This window comes from Pseudopipra pipra, chromosome 13 (assembly GCF_036250125.1).
Source record: "Pseudopipra pipra isolate bDixPip1 chromosome 13, bDixPip1.hap1, whole genome shotgun sequence".
Taxonomy (NCBI): domain Eukaryota; kingdom Metazoa; phylum Chordata; class Aves; order Passeriformes; family Pipridae; genus Pseudopipra; species Pseudopipra pipra.
The window spans coordinates 67,610-79,727 of NC_087561.1; the positions used below are offsets into that span (position 1 = coordinate 67,610).

Here is a 12,118-nt window from a genome sequence, read left to right on the forward strand (position 1 = left end):
CTTGCCTTTTCCCTCAGAGGTTTTGCCAGGCGCCGGGCCAGCCCGGGCGCTCCGGGGGAAGGCCGGCAGCGCCCAAACCCCGCCGCTTTCCCGGGGGCGTCGCTTGCGAGAGCGCCCCCGAGCGCCGGGCCGGGCCTCACAGTCGCCGCCTGGCGGACACGGCCGGGAGCGGCACTGCAGCCGCGCGCGGCGCCGCAGCCGCGCGCCCCCCCCCCACCCCTTGGCGAGACCCGCGGCGCCTTTCGCGAGTACGGGCCTTTGTTCCCTAAAACCTGCCCTTGCCTAGGAAAAGCTGAGCAATTCACAGAGTTGCTGTTTCCAGCCCAGCTTCCCAAAGGATTTCTCTCTCCCGGCAGCACAGACAGGGGCCCCGAGGCAGCGCAGACCCTCCCCGCGGGGGAGGGGGGGGCGCAATGCCAGGGCACATCCGAACCCGGCCCTGCGGCGGCACGCAGGTGCAAGTTTCTCCGCAGAGGCGAGAAACTTGCCTGTCGCTTCCCCTGCCTGCGGTCGCCGATGGCCGCGGGAGAGGCAGAAGAGCGGCCGCGCCCCCCCGCCGCGCCCCCCCACCGCCGCGCCCCCCCACAGCGCCCAGGTTACCCCGGGGACGATCTCCGTCGGATCTGCCGCCGTGGGTCGCTTCCAGGGGGGGAAGGCGGCGGCGCAGCCCCGACAGCATCTCCAGGCCACGGCGGGACCGAGCGGGGCGGGGACGGGGGCGGGAGCGGGAGCGGAGCGGAGCGGAAGGGGGGCGGTGCCTGGGCTTCTCGCGGCGACCGCCGCGCTCCGCGGCGCCGAGAGGGGGCTGCCGTCGCCGGTGCCTGCCGCCGCCCACGAACCTGCCGCCCGCGCCCGGCGCCGCCGAGCGCCCCGCCTTGTCCCCACAGCGGGAAGCGGCGCGGCGAGACGGCGCTGCGGGCGCGGGGCGGGGGTCCGGGTGGCGGCGGAGGTCAGGCAACAGGATAAACGCCTCTCTAAAGCGAGGGGGCCTCTCGCCGCCATCTTTAGAGTGGCCTCGGCTAAGTTCCGGTTTTGGCGGCGCCATCTTGAGTGTGGCCTCGGGGCGGACTTCCGGGCCGGGGCCGCCATCTTTAGTGTGGTCGTTCCGGTCCTGGTGGCGCCATCTTTACTGTGGGCTTGGCGGACTTCCGGGCCGGGGCCGCCATCTTTAGTGTGGTCGTTCCGGTCCTGGCGGCGCCATCTTTACTGTGGGCTTGGCGGACTTCCGGGCCGGGGCTTTGGAGGACTTCCGGTCGCTCTCTACTTCCGGGGACCGGGTTTACCCAAATTAGCGTCCCTCCTCGCTAATTTCCGCGCTTTCACCCCGAAAAATCTTCATGTTATTCCCCCCACACACACCCCGGGAGGGACGGGAGACCGCGAGTCCCGCCCTGCCGCCGGAACCGGCCCTTAACTCGACCAGGGAGCGCTGCACCGGCACGAGAGCCACCGCGCATGCGTCGCCGGTCCCTCTCCTGGCTGCCCTCAGTTACCACGTGATCGCCGGCGTCTTTCCAACGACTGCGCACGCGCCGGCGTCGCCACCTTGGCTCCCCCCCCACCCCGCCGCCCGACCGCCCGGCTTCGCTTTCTTACTGCGGCTCCCCCTCCACTTTTTCGGCTCCCTGGGGTTCCCTCACCCACATTTTGGGGTCCCCTTCTCACATTTGAGGGGTGATGACCCCGCAATTTACGGTTCGGGGGGGGGGGGGAGGAGAGGAAACGGGGTGCCCAAGAAGGGGGTTTTTTGTTTTTTTTTTCTCTTTTATTTCATTTTCATTTTATTTCCTTTTTAGTTTTTTTGCCTTTTTTTTTTTTTAATTTTCTTTTCTATTTTATATTTCCTTTTTTATTTCGGTTATTTTTTATTCCCTTTATTTTTCATTTGCTCTCCCAGTGCTCCCCAGTAACACCCAGTGCTCCCCAACAACCACCAGTAACACCCAGTGCTCCCCAAAAATTGACCCCAAACCGACCCAAATCACCCCAAAAGCTGACCCAAAACTGACCCCAAAACCTGACCCAAATCATCCCAAAAGCTGACCCAAAACTGACCCCAATCACCCCAAAAGCTGACCCAAAACTGACCCAAATCACCCCAAACAATGACCCCAAACTGACCCCAAAAACTGACTCAAATCATCCCAAAAACTGACCCAAAACTCTGCATTTATTTGGCATCATTTCCTCTCAAAAACAACATCTCCGATTTAGTTGATTGCTAAAGCCATCATTTTAAAATCATCTCAGGAATCAAAAGGGACTGGAAAACACACAGAAATCATTCCTGCACCCACCAAATCATTAGGAATTGGAACCCGATTCCCTCATCTCTCTCCTTGTTCTTCTTGGCTGGAAAACCTGATGATCCCCGCTGGCTATTTTTAGGCTGCTTTTCTTCCACAGCTCCTTTCCTCCCGGCTGAAACCTCCTGGCATATTCAGGGCTTAGCTGGAGGGAAGCCCCTCTGAAGTATTTCCTCTCGTGGCAATTCTGTGGGATGAAGAAGTAAAAAAAGCACATCAAGAGCTCCTTCTCCCCCCTTCCTTCGCAAACACCCTCCCAGTTTGTCCTTGGCAGCTCCATCCCCCCGGCACCCGCACCCGACGCTTCGGCTCCGCTGGCAAAGGGACAGCAAGTGCACAAGCAAGTTCAGTGCTGGGCAGGGGCTCCCTGGGAAACGGCACTTCAGTGCTTTAGTCCGTGGCCTTTCCTGCTGCCCTCCCTCCTGGAAGCAGAGGATGACCCGGCCCTTGTTTCTCCCACGCTCGCAGACCCAGGTCCTGCTCCCTTGGCCCCACTTTTCTTAGCAGACCCGGCATCATTTCCCAGGGTCCCCAGGAAACTTCTGCACTTGACCCATTGCTAAGTGCAGAGCACAGGGCAAGGGAAGGACAAATTTCTTGGCACCCACCCCCTGGAATTTTCCTTCTCCGCAGCACGCTCCCGTTCCCGCTGTCTCTGGAGGTGCCCGCACGAGTCCTCCTTCTCCCAGCACCTCAGAGAATGTCCTTTTCACCCAGGTCCTGCTTACCGTCGGCCAACAAAACACGCTGACAACATTTTTCAGGATGCCAGTGGAGAGATATTAGAGCACACTGCACAGGGAAGCTGAGCCTGCCCCATCCCTGCACGTGTTCCAGGCCAGGCTGGACGGGACTCGGAGCAACCGGGGACAGTGGAAGGTGTCCCTGCCCACGGAAGACAGGCTGGCCTTTGAAGGTCCCCTTCAAACCAAATGGCTCTGGGATTCCCCTCCAAAATCACTACCAAAGGGACACAGCAATCAAAGCAGAGGGACTGCACTCCCAGCTTTTCTTACCTGCAGGCACACACAGCACAGCAGCTTGCTAAAGGTAAGGTTTCTATCTGCACAGAAACCCAGCAATGAACACCTGCTCTAAGGGGACAGAAAGCTGCTTGTGGATCCCAGACACAGGACAGACTCCATCAGCACCTACTCGCCTCATCTAAGGAACAGTGCAGCCAACAGCAGAGCTTTCTCATATTCTGATCTGACTGTTTCGCCTTTTCTAAAGTATTTCATTATTTCTAGTAGGTCCACTGCTTTAGCTACACAGCGGGGTTTCTTCCAAACCTGTGACTGACACAGGACGAGCTGAGTGTGACCAATCCCACAGGAACTAAAGCCCTGCTCCTCTAACATGGAGCTGCTTTCACATTTCTGCTGTGAGGACAAAGAAGCACTGTACTACTTCACGAGGCAAACTCTTCAGAAAACTTCTGCAGTAAACTTTATCTTCCTGGGGAGGTACCTGCCAGTGTGCTGCCCTGCACACACACGCTGCCCATGTCCTTCCACAAGTGTTCCAGCTGCTCTCTCTTTTGTTTATTTTGAGCTTTCTCCCGTAGACAAAGATTTACATGTGGATTCTGAGAACATTTAAAACATCAGGAGAAGAGAAACCTCACCCAAACCCAGCAGCCTGTCCCCCAGTCAGAGAGCAGAAGTCACTACGCAGGTCTTACATTTCAACTCAGGTTACACAGAACTTCTGACTAAGCATGGAAAGCAACCTCCAGTCAGGTGGGATTCTAGGACGTTTTCAGCAGCGCCGGGAAGCCAAACTCTGTGTAGCTGTGCCTGCAGAGAACTGTCCTTTGGACAGCCAGAACTCAAGGTGAGCAGAGCTACTGATTTTGGCACTGCAATTCAGCCTTTCTTACTAAGTCAAACTAGTACTCTTCACTGGTGCAGGAAGATACAGGGATAGTCTCAACAAATCCCTTTGGAAATTTATTTTTAAGAACTCTCTGTCCATCTGAATGGAAGACACAATCTTATTTCCCAATCATTTTCACACAATTAGCTCAAATACTAGCACTAAACCAGTGAGCAACATCTGTTTTACAAAATCTTTAGTTTTGTAAAGATATGCTCCACCACATCTAGGAAAAAAAAGGCAAATGGTGGACTCCTTCAGGACAGGAGTTTTCCCACAGTGAGTACGACTAGTAAATGAAATGTTAGACCCTCTCAACATAAAGGCAATTGTGTGCACAAAAGTGACCCAAGATACACTGTTCAGGTGTAAAACAGCTAAAAACACTTACCAGTGTTTTTCTCAGGCGCTCGTATTCTGGCCGATACTCTCTGAAAAGGTGAATAAAGGGAGTGCATTCAGTCTGAAAAACACATGATTTGTATTGCATAAGGATCATCCTGGAGGCTTCTTTTTACTCACAAAAAAAAGTTTTCTCTAGGCTTTCATGTTTGAGAGACATTTCAGAAAGACAGTACTTTTTTCCCCAGATTTGGATTCTGAAACCAATGGATGCAAAATCAATGAACATACTTCATTAAAACAGCAACAATTCAAAACTTGGTATGGAACTACAAGAAAAAAATTACTTCACAGACTTGCTGGCACAGATAGCTTTTACTTTTTCACGGAACAGCACAAAAATTCATCTCTGAATAGTTCCTTTTTACTGCTGCTTTTTATGCTGATACTGGACACCCTAAGCTACCTTGGCTATGGCAACTGTACACTCCTTCAAATCAAAGGAGCAGACTCATGAATCAGGACCTTCAGGAAGTGGTCACTGGGTCGCGGACCAGAAGTTATCCCCTTACCTCTCCTATTCATCTACAGCTTTAGAAAGCTGGGTAAAAATCTCCCCCAGTCCTGTGCCAAACACTGCAGAAACACCAACCACCTGGAAAAGAGAACACACCAGAACTAGAGAGTAACTGAGCCAGATTTTTAATACAGAAAAAAAACCAAAATAAAAACAAACAAACAAACAATCCCCCACAACGACAACAAAAAAAATCAACACCACCGAAAAACCCAACAACAACAAACTACTAATCTAAACCTAACAACACCCATTTAATCAGCACAGTGGCCTAAGAGTGGGCAGTAACACTTCTGCTTCTGTCCAGCCCGCTTTCAAACTCTTCCTCCACTTGCTGTTCATGTTTGTTACTTCTGCTTTTTGGTTGTCGGTGATTTTGTGTTTGGTGAGTTGTTAGGGCATTTTGGGGGGCGTTTCTTTGGGGAAGGAGGTTTGTTTGGTATTTTGTAACACTGTAGGGCAATTCAAAAGAAAGGTCAAGTCTTTCTGCTGTTTACTTGTTTATTGTTAATAACCCAAGTTCTCATTCTGCATCTAGGGTTATACGTGGTTAGCAAGTATCAGTGTACTAGAATTAAAGTGCAAAAGAGACAACAAGAACTGACCTTTTGGCTCTGAAATAGTCTAATAGTCTAACTTTTTATTTAGCCAAAGCACATTTAAAAGGTCCCCAGAACAGCAAGAGAGGGAGAATTTAATCAGTTGCTATGACAATACATTCAAAATGCACATCTACTTTCTAATTTCAACTTGTCTCTCATTACACTTCTGGCCATTTGTTCTGCTTGTATTAAATCAATTCTCTAAAAATACCTTGAATTAAGACTATTACCAGCCAGAATCCTACACCCTCTAACGAAAATTCTCCCTCTTTTTCATAGGCAAGACAGTCTCAACTACTGACTTCCAAATGGAAGACCTTTCCCAACACAGCCTTGCATTTGATCATTAATACAGTAAATATGCAGACAGCTCTCCAAAGGATTTTAAGCATTAAGGCCAGGCGCTGTGCCAATATATATAAATATTTATACTTTCCCTGCACTTCAGTACAAGCTGCCTTTTACTCCGTAATCCTCCTCATATGACCTGCTCTCCATCCAGTGCTCCAACAGTCCTGACAGGCAGATAAACATGACCTGATCAGCAAATAAGGAACAGGAAGTATGTTAGTTCTGTATATGGGACCACTACAATCCCTTTTGAAATTCTGTATATTGTTCCACATAGGACACTCACAATAGTTTTGGTTTGGCTCTGTTATCATTATCTACATGAATGGAATCATTTCGTTCCTGTAATATCCACACAGCCGAGAAGGCTTGCTTTTTCTTTAGTAAAAGCTGATGACAAACACAATCAGCTAAAACCTTTAGCACAGACTATGGGATCATTAACAGCCTCCAGTGTATACTGTTGTCAGAGAAACAATTAATTTGTCCTCTCAAAACCTGGTTGAGTGGAATAACAATCTTCTTCTTGCACAAGCAAATATAAAGGGTTTTTTTGTTCATTTATTTGCTTTGGAGATTCTTTCCCTTCTTCCTATGCAGTACATTGCCCAACTGTACTTGACACTTTCAGAACAAGGAAAATTACCTCAGGTGGGAAATGCTGCAGCAAAGAACACTGCCTCTTACCAGCCTATCTGAGCTTTCATCTTGTGATTAATCACAGTTCAATATTAAATTATTCAGGCTGCCATTCAGTGTGACAAGCTGCAGTGTAACAAGCTGCAGCGTGACCTCAACACAGGTCATCAACAGATTACAGTTCCAAAGGGCAGTGCAAAGCCCCTTTACAGAAGGACAGAATGGTGGGGGTTGGACAATACCTCTGGAGATCATCTAGTCCAGTCTCTCCTGCTCAAAAAGCGGGATTAGGCAGAAGAGGTTGCTCACAACTTTGCCTGAGCAAAAGTGTTTTAAGCATCTCCAGGGATGGAGACTCCACAATTTCTCTGGACCAGTCCAGAGGAGAACTTCTTAAGTTATTGTTTTCAGTGGGAAGGTAGGGACAGAAACAAGCGATCCCAAAACTTCAAACTCATCCCCACAGCGGTCCAGAGCAGCTCGAGACCAGGCTCCTGCCTTCCCAGGGCCAGGCTCTTCTCTCTGCCAGGCACCCACCAGCCGGGCACTGCCCTGCCCGGCGGCCCCGAGCGCTTCAGGCGCCGGCCCGGCCAACGCCTCGCTCTGCGCGGGCGCCGCTTCCAAAATCGCTACCCAAGAGACACAGCAATCAAAGCAGAGGGACTGCACTCCCAGCTTTTCTTACCTGCAGGCACACACAGCACAGCACGTTGGACATAAAAGCCACAGGGTTAGTCCTGCCAGAGGCGTCCGGCACACCCACGGCGACCGAAGGAAAACAGGGAGCCTGGGAACACGGAGTAAAAGACACCTTAATTAGGACTACACTGAGCACTAGCCAGGTCATTCCCACAGACAGCTTCACCGTCCAGTCACACAAAAAGCACTGACCTACCAGGGCCCCAGTTAGGATGGCTCCTGACGCTGACACCTCCCTTTGCCCCGGGGGATCAAGAAGAACATCCCTGGGAAGAAGTCACCCCCAACAACAAAAAGGCAAAATTAGTGAAGCACGGGGTCCTCTTCTGACTAGATTGCCACCAGCATTCAATAGCAAATGCCACGACTATTCTGTTACAGACGAGAAAACCCTGTTCTCCCAAACAAACAGCGAGGAGATTTATGGGCACGCCTGGAAATTTCCTGGGAGGAACTTTTTGTAACTAAGGAGCAGGTGCTGTCTTGAGTTGAAGGCGTCAATTTGACAGACACTTAGCACAGCAAACTCTTCAGCAGAGCAATTAATTGCTGCCTATTTGAACAGCAGGGGAGAGAAAATGACAGTCGAAGGGAAGACAAGAAAAGCAGAACTGCAATCAGCAGCCTTTTCTTCCATCTCTCCCGAGAAGGTCTAGTTTGTCTGTTCTAATAATTCTATGCCCTTTTCTACAGGAAACTTAGACCAAGGCTGAAAAAACAACTAGAAAACACGGAGAGAAGCTTTTTAGAATTTCACGTGATTTTCCCAAACCGATCCCAGAAAAGCAGAACTCGGTAGAATGTACTCACCTCGAGGCCTTTGGTCTTTTTTTCCATAAGCTTCGTCACCTGATTGAAAAAGCAGAGTAGACTCGGTATTTAGGCTCACAACAGGAAAACTTCCCCTTCGTTTCCTCAAAGAAACTACATTAATCTGCACAGCTGCAGGCGCGTCTCCAGCTGTTAAAGCCTTTCAGCTTTTCAGAGGGTGAGAATGCCCTGCTAGGGAAGGCTGAAAAATGCTCGGAGCCTGCACAGGTCAAAGAGCCCCTTGATTTTGTCTGTGTTCCAGTCCCTGGCTAAAGAAACGGCAGAACAAGCGCAGCTGTTGCTTGCCTTTTCCCTCAGAGGTTTTGCCAGGCGCCGGGCCAGCCCGGGCGCTCCGGGGGAAGGCCGGCAGCGCCCAAAGCCCGCCGCTTTCCCGGGGGCGTCGCTTGCGAGAGCGCCCCCGAGCGCCGGGCCGGGCCTCACAGTCGCCGCCTGGCGGACACGGCCGGGAGCGGCACTGCAGCCGCGCGCGGCGCCGCAGCCGCGCGCCCCCCCCCACCCCTTGGCGAGACCCGCGGCGCCTTTCGCGAGTACGGGCCTTTGTTCCCTAAAACCTGCCCTTGCCTAGGAAAAGCTGAGCAATTCACAGAGTTGCTGTTTCCAGCCCAGCTTCCCAAAGGATTTCTCTCTCCCGGCAGCACAGACAGGGGCCCCGAGGCAGCGCAGACCCTCCCCGCGGGGGAGGGGGGGGCGCAATGCCAGGGCACATCCGAACCCGGCCCTGCGGCGGCACGCAGGTGCAAGTTTCTCCGCAGAGGCGAGAAACTTGCCTGTCGCTTCCCCTGCCTGCGGTCGCCGATGGCCGCGGGAGAGGCAGAAGAGCGGCCGCGCCCCCCCGCCGCGCCCCCCCACCGCCGCGCCCCCCCACAGCGCCCAGGTTACCCCGGGGACGATCTCCGTCGGATCTGCCGCCGTGGGTCGCTTCCAGGGGGGGAAGGCGGCGGCGCAGCCCCGACAGCATCTCCAGGCCACGGCGGGACCGAGCGGGGCGGGGACGGGGGCGGGAGCGGGAGCGGAGCGGAGCGGAAGGGGGGCGGTGCCTGGGCTTCTCGCGGCGACCGCCGCGCTCCGCGGCGCCGAGAGGGGGCTGCCGTCGCCGGTGCCTGCCGCCGCCCACGAACCTGCCGCCCGCGCCCGGCGCCGCCGAGCGCCCCGCCTTGTCCCCACAGCGGGAAGCGGCGCGGCGAGACGGCGCTGCGGGCGCGGGGCGGGGGTCCGGGTGGCGGCGGAGGTCAGGCAACAGGATAAACGCCTCTCTAAAGCGAGGGGGCCTCTCGCCGCCATCTTTAGAGTGGCCTCGGCTAAGTTCCGGTTTTGGCGGCGCCATCTTGAGTGTGGCCTCGGGGCGGACTTCCGGGCCGGGGCCGCCATCTTTAGTGTGGTCGTTCCGGTCCTGGTGGCGCCATCTTTACTGTGGGCTTGGCGGACTTCCGGGCCGGGGCCGCCATCTTTAGTGTGGTCGTTCCGGTCCTGGCGGCGCCATCTTTACTGTGGGCTTGGCGGACTTCCGGGCCGGGGCTTTGGAGGACTTCCGGTCGCTCTCTACTTCCGGGGACCGGGTTTACCCAAATTAGCGTCCCTCCTCGCTAATTTCCGCGCTTTCACCCCGAAAAATCTTCATGTTATTCCCCCCACACACACCCCGGGAGGGACGGGAGACCGCGAGTCCCGCCCTGCCGCCGGAACCGGCCCTTAACTCGACCAGGGAGCGCTGCACCGGCACGAGAGCCACCGCGCATGCGTCGCCGGTCCCTCTCCTGGCTGCCCTCAGTTACCACGTGATCGCCGGCGTCTTTCCAACGACTGCGCACGCGCCGGCGTCGCCACCTTGGCTCCCCCCCCACCCCGCCGCCCGACCGCCCGGCTTCGCTTTCTTACTGCGGCTCCCCCTCCACTTTTTCGGCTCCCTGGGGTTCCCTCACCCACATTTTGGGGTCCCCTTCTCACATTTGAGGGGTGATGACCCCGCAATTTACGGTTCGGGGGGGGGGGGGAGGAGAGGAAACGGGGTGCCCAAGAAGGGGGTTTTTTGTTTTTTTTTTCTCTTTTATTTCATTTTCATTTTATTTCCTTTTTAGTTTTTTTGCCTTTTTTTTTTTTTAATTTTCTTTTCTATTTTATATTTCCTTTTTTATTTCGGTTATTTTTTATTCCCTTTATTTTTCATTTGCTCTCCCAGTGCTCCCCAGTAACACCCAGTGCTCCCCAACAACCACCAGTAACACCCAGTGCTCCCCAAAAATTGACCCCAAACCGACCCAAATCACCCCAAAAGCTGACCCAAAACTGACCCCAAAACCTGACCCAAATCATCCCAAAAGCTGACCCAAAACTGACCCCAATCACCCCAAAAGCTGACCCAAAACTGACCCAAATCACCCCAAACAATGACCCCAAACTGACCCCAAAAACTGACTCAAATCATCCCAAAAACTGACCCAAAACTCTGCATTTATTTGGCATCATTTCCTCTCAAAAACAACATCTCCGATTTAGTTGATTGCTAAAGCCATCATTTTAAAATCATCTCAGGAATCAAAAGGGACTGGAAAACACACAGAAATCATTCCTGCACCCACCAAATCATTAGGAATTGGAACCCGATTCCCTCATCTCTCTCCTTGTTCTTCTTGGCTGGAAAACCTGATGATCCCCGCTGGCTATTTTTAGGCTGCTTTTCTTCCACAGCTCCTTTCCTCCCGGCTGAAACCTCCTGGCATATTCAGGGCTTAGCTGGAGGGAAGCCCCTCTGAAGTATTTCCTCTCGTGGCAATTCTGTGGGATGAAGAAGTAAAAAAAGCACATCAAGAGCTCCTTCTCCCCCCTTCCTTCGCAAACACCCTCCCAGTTTGTCCTTGGCAGCTCCATCCCCCCGGCACCCGCACCCGACGCTTCGGCTCCGCTGGCAAAGGGACAGCAAGTGCACAAGCAAGTTCAGTGCTGGGCAGGGGCTCCCTGGGGAACGGCACTTCAGTGCTTTAGTCCGTGGCCTTTCCTGCTGCCCTCCCTCCTGGAAGCAGAGGATGACCCGGCCCTTGTTTCTCCCACGCTCGCAGACCCAGGTCCTGCTCCCTTGGCCCCACTTTTCTTAGCAGACCCGGCATCATTTCCCAGGGTCCCCAGGAAACTTCTGCACTTGACCCATTGCTAAGTGCAGAGCACAGGGCAAGGGAAGGACAAATTTCTTGGCACCCACCCCCTGGAATTTTCCTTCTCCGCAGCACGCTCCCGTTCCCGCTGTCTCTGGAGGTGCCCGCACGAGTCCTCCTTCTCCCAGCACCTCAGAGAATGTCCTTTTCACCCAGGTCCTGCTTACCGTCGGCCAACAAAACACGCTGACAACATTTTTCAGGATGCCAGTGGAGAGATATTAGAGCACACTGCACAGGGAAGCTGAGCCTGCCCCATCCCTGCACGTGTTCCAGGCCAGGCTGGACGGGACTCGGAGCAACCGGGGACAGTGGAAGGTGTCCCTGCCCACGGAAGACAGGCTGGCCTTTGAAGGTCCCCTTCAAACCAAATGGCTCTGGGATTCCCCTCCAAAATCACTACCAAAGGGACACAGCAATCAAAGCAGAGGGACTGCACTCCCAGCTTTTCTTACCTGCAGGCACACACAGCACAGCAGCTTGCTAAAGGTAAGGTTTCTATCTGCACAGAAACCCAGCAATGAACACCTGCTCTAAGGGGACAGAAAGCTGCTTGTGGATCCCAGACACAGGACAGACTCCATCAGCACCTACTCGCCTCATCTAAGGAACAGTGCAGCCAACAGCAGAGCTTTCTCATATTCTGATCTGACTGTTTCGCCTTTTCTAAAGTATTTCATTATTTCTAGTAGGTCCACTGCTTTAGCTACACAGCGGGGTTTCTTCCAAACCTGTGACTGACACAGG

General features: G+C 53.6%; 2 long non-coding RNA genes across 2 annotated transcripts; both read right to left on the reverse strand.

Annotated features, from left to right (window-relative positions):
- Window positions 1–1,873: 1,873 nt before the first annotated feature.
- On the reverse strand, window positions 1,874–3,288 carry LOC135421226 (uncharacterized). Its single transcript, XR_010433924.1, has 3 exons — window positions 2,915–3,288; window positions 2,085–2,493; window positions 1,874–2,039 (listed from the first exon to the last, which is right to left on the reverse strand). It is a non-coding gene; the product is annotated as an uncharacterized LOC135421226 (long non-coding RNA).
- A 7,365-nt stretch (window positions 3,289–10,653) lies between these two features.
- LOC135421227 (uncharacterized) lies at window positions 10,654–11,815 on the reverse strand. The gene is made up of 2 exons (XR_010433925.1): window positions 11,419–11,815; window positions 10,654–10,997 (listed from the first exon to the last, which is right to left on the reverse strand). It is a non-coding gene; the product is annotated as an uncharacterized LOC135421227 (long non-coding RNA).
- Window positions 11,816–12,118: the final 303 nt, after the last annotated feature.